General features: G+C 44.9%; 1 protein-coding gene across 8 annotated transcripts in view; it reads left to right on the forward strand.

The window, feature by feature from the left end:
- Ano6 (anoctamin 6) overlaps positions 1-8793 on the forward strand; it is a 180031-nt gene that overhangs the window by 14369 nt on the left and 156869 nt on the right.

An 8793-nucleotide genomic window follows, 5' to 3' on the forward strand; every position in this document is an offset into this window, starting at 1 on the left:
ACATTACTTTTTCATTCTATCTAAAGTCAGGTTTCTTAATTTTTTTTTCCTTTTCTTTCGTTCTCTCTTTTTCTTTTTCCCCCTTAGTTATTTTTGTAATCTTTTTTTTTTTTTTTTTTTTTTTTCCGGAGCTGGGGACCGAACCCAGGGCAAGCGTTTGCTAGGTAAGCGCTCTACCACTGAGCTAAATCCCCAACCCCTATTTTTGTAATCTTATGCACAGCAGCTCACACAATGCCTTTGCTTATAATAGGAAGTTAACTAACTTTATGTTGGGGAGGAGGGGACAGGGAAAGTGCACTCATTTTAACTGCTTTGCTGTCTGAATCCAAACTCAGAGAGTCATTTCACATGCTGTCCCTGAGTGACCAGGCTGCTGGGTCCGACAGCAATCCCTGGAGAAACGCACGAGGGTTCGTTCCTTCCGCACAAGAATGTCAAGTATAATAATTAATTTTTCCGAAAGGTCAGCACCGACATGGCTCCGTATTTTTTTTGTTTTGTTTTGTTTTGTTTTGTTTTTTGACTAAGGCATGTTTCAGACGGATATTCTTAGCCTCATCTGGTAACTGATGAGCTCTAAGAACCCAAAACTAAAACTGACCCACACCAAGGGAGGAGGCGGTGTTCACCATCAGCCCCACATAGAAGATTCCACAGTATTATTTGTCCAAGCCTGAGGGTTCCCAGTTCTCAGAGACGTTACTTGGCACTGATGTCGCTTTCCCTGCCTCGTGACTCATGATTTCTTAAGGCTGATTAGTCATTCACTGCCTGAGTTAAGGAGGCCTAGGAACTGCCTGAGTCAGGCTCCTATCCACACTCCCCCTCCAGCTAGCACTTGGTTCCCACTTCTTAGCAAGGCCACACCCCAGTCTGAGGAACTAATTCCGGCTCTGTGTGAGAATCGTTGGAGAACTCAGCAGTCACCATGAGCATAGCAATAACCTTGAGTGTCAGCCTCTATTACTGCCTGCCTCCCATGTGTCCATAAGCCTTTCTTGGAAATGCTTTTTCCTCCTCCGAGGTCCTCCGGTTCAATCTGGCTCTGGTTTGTGTCTTTAGAACTGCTGTCCAATATGATGCTACTACCTGCCTCCTATCCCGATAGGGCCTGCCTGGCTTGGTGTCCCTCCGTCCAGTCCCACAGTTTATGATGGGTCCCAGGTCCCCTCTTTAACTGTCACACTGGTGGTACCTGAAATCTTATGTCCAGATTATTACCCGGATGTCATGTTATTGTCCCTGTCCTTCAGTCATATTAGGGCTGTCGTATATAAGATGTTGTATATAAGATGGTGAGAGGTGTACGGTATGAGAGAGATGCTGAGCTTCAACTGGTCACCTGAAAAAGACCACGTGCTTTCTAGGATGTGGGGAAACCATATCCCTCCTGCAGGTAGGTAGTAATGTGGATTCGGCAGCTAACTGGTCCATTGAGAAGCAGCTCTCCTGGACCTGGTGACCTTAAACTGCATGATTTTGACATATTGAAAAAGACATGCTGGTGGCTTGGTGTGAATGCCTTAATCCCAGATCGGTATGGCTGCAAAGCTCCCTTCCGTATTTCATATTATGAAAAACAGACATTTTCTCAGTCTCTGTGAAAAGCCCTTTAGTCAAAACCAGCACTATTTAGTAAACTGTTGAATCTGATGGGTCGTGATTGACTCTTGACCTTTTCTTTGCCTCATGGAGGCTGGCGCCATTCCTTAGCTACCAGGTCCAGGTGTCTCTCAGGGCTTGATGACTGTGTTCTCCTAAGTGGCTTTTCTCCGGCACCCTCCTCCTTTCTTCAATCATCCCTGGCACAAATCTTCCTTGCAGGTGGTCTCTCCTCTGGCCTGCCTGGATTCTGAAGGGAAGTTTCTGTGAAGGGCAGAGTGGTCTTGTTTGTTTTAGGAGAGGGAAATGAGCTATTCGCCCTGTCTGTTAGAGCTGAAACATACCTGGGTTGGTTTTGTGTGTGGACATGTGTGTGTTTGTGTGTGTGTGTGTGTGTGTGTGTGTGTGTTTGTGTGTGTGTGTGGTGGGTGGGGGTACAGGATTTGTTTCTGATGCTCTGATAAAAATACCATGACCAAAAGCAACTTAGTGGCAGAAAAAAGGACTTTATTTCTGATATAATACCAGAGTATAGGCCATCGTGGGGGTGGGAGAATTAAGGCAGGAACTCCAAACATCTAGTTATATTATGTCCAGAGTCAAGGGTGGAGAGAAATGAACACATGCATTTGTATGTGTTCAGCTTGATTTCTGTGCTCTTAAACAGCTCAGGACTTCTCACCTAGGGAATGATGCCACCAAAGGTACTGCCTAGGGAATGGTACTGCCCACAGTGGACTGGGTCTTCCGGCATTAGTTAAGACAGTCTCCCACGGACATGAGGCCAGCTCAGTGTAGACTGCTCTGCATCAAGACTCTTGCCAGTGATTTTAGTTCGTGTCCAGTTGACAGTTAAAGCTAACCACCATGCATGCTTCCTGAGTTTTTTAAAAAAGTATGTCAGTTTTTATATTCTTTTGAATAATGTTTATATCTGTTGATTTTTAATCTGTGTATTATCCCTTGTTATCTGTGGAGTACTAGCTTTATCTAGATATCAAAGTCCTCAGGTATTCAGGTCCTTTATGTAGGTGTTTTCATATAACCTACAGTATACTATAAGTCAGTTCTGTATTGTGGGACCAAGTACACTGGAAAGACTGTTAGTACCTCTCCTTGCTGTTTCAGTGATAACGCCATACTCCTTAGGGTTAAGTCTTCAGAGGAGAAATACACGCTCAGCACTCAGTAGGGGCAAGATTTGTAAGTTTTCAGTCTGAGGTTGGTTGAAACTCTAGCTGTAGATCCGGAGGGCAGAGAAAGCTGACTGTACATTAGTTAGGTTTCTACGCACAACCGTTAAACACCCTCACCCGTGATTTCTGCTGTGAAATAAGTCATTGGCCACTGCATCCCCTGTAATGAGATATTATTTGGGTAATGGCTATTCTAGATTGCTTTGGAGTTCTCTTTTGCAGTCTAAATACATTTGTCTATTGGAGTCCTGTGGGCTTTGCATTCTAAACTTTAAATGAGACTGAGTTTGTGGCATTGACCCGCCGCGGTAGGCCGCAGTAAAGAGCTTAGGTTTTCTACGTCTATCAGTTTCCTCCATTTTGGTCTCATCAGAGCTGTCTTTTCCCCCCTCGTTGGAGACAGAATATCGCTATGTAGCCCAGGCTGGCCTTAAGCTATAACACTTCTTGCCTTAGCCTCTCCAGTTCTGGGGTTACATGTACACATACAGTTGCCAACTGTCCCTGAGGAGACTCAGAAATTTTAGGATAGTAAAGGCACTTTAAAGAAAGTGATCAAGAGATTGCTCTCTGCCTCAATTCTGTTTTCTTCATTGATGAAGCCTGGGTAGTATTATGAGGAAGTTTATTTTTTTTAATTGCATTTTTTATTTACATTTTAAATGTTATCCCGTTTCCTGGTTTTCCTTCCAGAAACCCATTATCTCTCCCACCCCCCAACCCCCCCACCCCGCTTCTGTGAGGGTGCTCCCTCACCCACCCATCCACTCCCTCCCACCGCCCTGCCCTGACATTCCTCTATACTGGGACATCCAGCTTTGGCAGGACCAAGGGCCTCTCTTCCCATTGATGCCCAACAAGGTCATCCTCTGCTACATATGCGGATGGAGCTGTAGGTCCATTCCTGTGTTCTCTTGGGTCCGTAGTTTCGTCCATGGGAGCTCTGGGGAGTCTGTTTGGTTGATATTGTGTTTTATTTATGGGGTTGCAAACCCCTTCAGCTCCTTCAGTCCTTTTTCCGACTCGTTCACTGGGGACCCTGTTCTCAGTTCAATGATTGGCTGTGAGCATCTGCCTCTATTTGTCATGCTCTGGCAGAGCCTCTCAGGAGACAGCTATATCAGGTTCCTGTCAGCATGCACTTCTTGGCATCTACAATATTGTCTGGGTTTGGTGGCTGTATATGGGATGGATCCCCATGTGGGGCAGTCTCTGGATGAATGAAGAAGTTTATAACCTAGGATCCCTGGACTGCATGGGTAGGGAAAGTGCTCTCAAATCCCCTAGGATGTATATTCTAGGTCTTTGTAAGTCTCTAGTAAGCACAGCCAGAATTGTCCTTTGATGCTGAAGGGGACCATATCCCCTGTTCTCTAGGATAGTGAGTTAATTATGAGGAATTAAGGTTTGACTGCTTACTGCCATGGAATTCTTTTTTTTTTATTTTATTTTTCTTGGATATTTTATGTATTTATAGTTGCCCCCTTCCGCCCTCTCCCATACCCTCTTCCCCCTCCTCCTACTTCTGTGAGGATGCTCCCACTCCTACCCATCCACTCCAACCTCAATGCCCTGTCATTCCCCTACATTGGGGAGATGAGCCTTCGTACTGTGGAATTCTTAACCAGCCATTCTGCCTTTAGAAACTGAATTCCAGTGCTGCTGCCTTAGCCGTTTTGAACCATCACGAGTGCCCTTGAGTTGCTGTGTAGTGTGGGGCAGAGGGCCCTTTCACATCCCTGCCTCATTCCTTCCTCTTTTTTTCCCTGATTGTTGACTTCGTGTTTCAGTTCCTTTGGGCACAGAAAGCTCAAACACACCCAGCCTGGACATTGAAGGATGTGGCTTGTTAGACTGTGGTCACTCTGGTTTCAGGAGCCGGGCTGGCTCTCGGCTCCCCAGAAAGGTTCTAGCGCTCTTCTCCACTTGCAGTGGATGTGCTCTGGTGGTTTCCCAGCTGCTGAATCTCTGCAGTAAGGGTGACTTCGCACCCTCACCTGCTGCCATTATCGGGGGCATGCACCTGTCCCCTGACAGGTCTCAGGTTAGATCCAGTTACTGTGACTTTGTTAAATGGCCACAATATTGAAACTGATGGCTTCTCCGTACACCTCCAGATCCAGTGCATCTTCCAACTCTCACCAGAGAAGCTCTTCCGTTTGCGGAAGATGGTAATTAACTTAGAGATCCACAAGCTCGGGGTGCAGAGAATAGGACAGTGCAGGGTGCATGGCCTTATGGGACATCTTTATCACACACACCCCTCCCCCCAGGGATCGGGGGTCATTCTGGAAGAAGGGACAGAAAGATTGTATGAGCTGGAGGTGGCGGGTGGCTACAATATAACAGTGTTTTCTGGACACATCAGGGAGTCGTGCATATGGAATTTACAGCAGTTGAGACAGCCTGCACAAGCCCGGCGCGCTGGAAGGCCAGATACAATTCCAGCACGAAGGGCAGAGGTGTGTGCAGACAGCAGGTATCAGCAGCTGCTAGATGAATACTCCTTTTTTTTTTTTTAAAGGGAGGGTGTGGCTTCTGATGGTTCATCTACCCCCTTGTAAAGGTCACACTTCTAAGAGTATGTGGGCAGCGCAAACTGTACTCTTGTGTTAACAAAAAATGGAAGGTGTAATGTTGGGTGGGTAAGAAAGTGATGTGGATCTGGAAAGAGTGTGGGTGAGGATGATCAAAACGCATGGTACGGAATTCTCAAAGAACTGATAAAAATGAGGGAAAAAAAAAGAGAGAGTTGTGGTAGCTTCTGTCCTTAGGTGCCCAGCAAGTGGTTCTTTCGGGACCATAGATGGTTCTCCAGACCCCCTTTGTGGGTAGGTGTCAGTCAGTATTCCTACACAGCAGTAGAAGGGCCACTCCAGCCACAGTTGGAAATGGGAATATTTCTCATTCCGTCGGGAATGAGATTATTTCTTTCGAAGCTTTGTGGCATCTTGTAGTGAAGTCGTCTGCTGTTTCAATCTACTGCCATGCAATTTTTAATATGCTGTTTGGTTTTTAATATAAAAATCAGAAGCAAAACATTTTTTTCATTGATTTGTCATATTAAAAACGAAGTTTAAATTGATTTTTTTCCCCTCCGTCTTCCTTGAGTTATTGTTAGTGCTCTTTTATAGAAAAATACCTTCCTAGCATTAATCTGCTCTTTTATTGTCCTTCTGGCAAATGTTTTTCAGATTTCTGTCCAGCATGAAGCAGTGGGGAAGGCTCATTAGGAGGCTTTTCTGATGTAGAAATTTCTGAATTAAAGTAATGACCTTGCTACACACTGACTTTCCAACCTTGGCAAGTTGCTGGGTCTTCATATTTCTTTCTGTGAGGGTGAAATGAGATCGTACAGCCTATAGTGGTAGAACCTGGGGTGAGTGGCTGTTTATATTGGCCTGATAATGTAAATCTCCTGGTTTCAAAAGAAACTATTCTGATATATAAAATACCTTAATTATACCCATTCATTGAATGGGCTCACAGCTAATTACACTGCCTATAGAATGGATCCGTTAATTATAATTTTCCGTAGACCCTCTTGGGTGCGATTGCAGAAGTCAGACTGACATTTTAGTAAAAACGAAAGCCCAAGATTATTACGTTGACAGTGATAGCATATGCTGCATTAATACTGCTAATAAGTGTTACTTGTGTGACTGAGCTAGGGTCTGGAAATACCAAGAGGGAAATTAGCTTAAAGCACTGAATTCCTGAGTCTGTCTGAGTGTAGGCACATGGTACATCTTTAATTGATTTTTATTCCTCTGGCGACTTCACTCAGTGAGTACTGGGGCTCACTGTTCTTAATGCTGTAGTAGGAGTGAATTAAAATGAATCTATTCATTTACCTTCTGCAATAAACGATTCTGATCAGGACCATCCGCCAGCAACCCTCTTTGAAACCAGCGAGTGACTAAAACCCAGGGGAAGTTTGTTTTGTGGTTTTTTGGGTTTCTTGCACTTTCCCAGTTTAATCCTTTTGGAGTTCTTCAGGATTTTTCTAACCTGGGTCAACGGAGTGCTTGAAATACTTCCATATTTGAGAATTCAAGTCAAAGCAAACACTGCCACAGGGAGGAGAGGGCAGTGGAGCCAAGTCCTTAGGCCTTTGAGGAGAAACTGAGAAGCCTATGCTAATGTGGAGGCCGATAGACAGGTAGTCACGGTAGGTTTGGGGAGTTGGCTCTTATAAGTTAATTAAGCACTTAGTGATCCCCCAGATGTAGACTTTGTTTGCTTAAGAGTGCTTAAATGTAAACAGGGCAGTGGTTGGCCTGATGTAGACTAGATGATGTCACCTGGTTCAGTTCTGTCTTTGTGAGGAAGTCTGTCCTTTAGCCCAACACTGGAGCTTGTGTTCCAAAAAGGCTGGGGTTGTGAGCAGAGGGTGCAACGTTTCTGCTATGAGCTCTAACCTCGGCTTACAATGGCCACTTCTGATGAACATTAATCCCATGGTGAGCCTCACCTTCCTGATCTCATCCAACCCTAATTACTTTCCAGAGTCCCGGGAATAGCATCAGGTTGACAGCCAGGATTTCAGGATATGAAGTTGGGGAGGATACAGTTAGTCTCTCTGTCTGTCTGTTTGGTCCGTCTGTCCATTCATCCATCCATTCATCCACCCATCTCTCTCTCTCTCTCTCTCTCTCTCTCTCTCTCTCTCTCTCTTAAGCATAAAGAAACAAGATCAGTATAACTACTTGATTAGCTATTATCCTAGCATCTTAGTAATTTTATTTCAATTTTGTTTCTTTGAGACCGAGGTCTCATGCAGCCCAATCTGGCCTCAAACTTATTATGTACTGTAAACTGCCCTTAAATTCCCAATCCTCCTCTTGTACCTCTTTGAGTGCTAACGTGACTGGCCTATGCCACCGTGCCCAGCTTAAATTTTATTTTTAAATGTACATTATCTTATTTCTATTATTCTATTAAATTTATTTGGCCGGCTTGACAGTTCTGCGCTCTCCCTGAGTGGAAAGCTAGGTGGACAGTGTAATGAATTAACAAGAGGAAAAAGCCAACAGTGGATGGCTGATATGAGGTTACTTCCTTTCCTGACATTGGTAGGATTGGACCTGGCTTCACTGGGTATCCCTGTGGCTCAGTTAGGGCACACATCTTCTTAGGATGGGCGTATGAAGTTGGGAGGAGGTCGGTTTGATGGATGAGGGAACTGACAGACAGAGTCACCCTGGACTTCTGTGTCACGGTCTTGCCACTTCCCTAAGAAACATGTACAGGCACAAGACTGCATTTCCTTCTGTGTTTATAAAGGCTTCAGGGGCGAGGGAAAAGGATGTGTGAAAACAAGAGCTTTTTAGGAAATCAAAATGGAAGTAGGGTTGGGAGTTAATTGGCCTGAAGGTTATGGAGGGGGAGCCTCACACAGAGCCGAGACACAGAGCCGAGACACAGTGTTACATCAGTTTGCTATTGTATCAAACTTACAATTCATTGCAGGTCACGTGTCCCACCAGAACCTTCTGAAAGGGAAAGTGTTGCTGGAGTCAAAGCTGTTTCTCTAGTCAGATGGCCCCTCTCAGGCATGGCAGGCAGCCTTGCTGTGGTGTTCACGCCTCTCAGGCCCTCACTTCCTCTAAAAATCATCATCATCTCTGCCAGCGGCACCATGGAGGGCTTCTGGGAAAGATAAATGACAGAGTCGACGTGACCCTGCTTTGAAGCACGTAATTGCAGGCTGATATGGGGAATTGTCCCAACTGCTGTGTGTCATTGTAGACCTGAGAGGCCTTGTAAATACAATAATGTGGTTTGAACCAAAACTCAGTTTCCATATCAAAAAAGCAGAACCCCAATATGCATAATTAAAAAAACAACACATTGTCTGAGAGTACTCTCCCTCAGGGCATTTCCCCATCTTGTCATGCTCATGAAATATTCACAGATAGTTTCAGGCTGTACTCTGTTTGGTTTTGAGTAATCCTTCGGAGATATTTATTTCTTTGGATTACAGTCTGTC

The sequence above is a fragment of the Rattus norvegicus genome, chromosome 7 (assembly GCF_021556685.1).
Source record: "Rattus norvegicus strain SHRSP/BbbUtx chromosome 7, alternate assembly SHRSP_T2T, whole genome shotgun sequence".
NCBI classification, from domain to species: domain Eukaryota; kingdom Metazoa; phylum Chordata; class Mammalia; order Rodentia; family Muridae; genus Rattus; species Rattus norvegicus.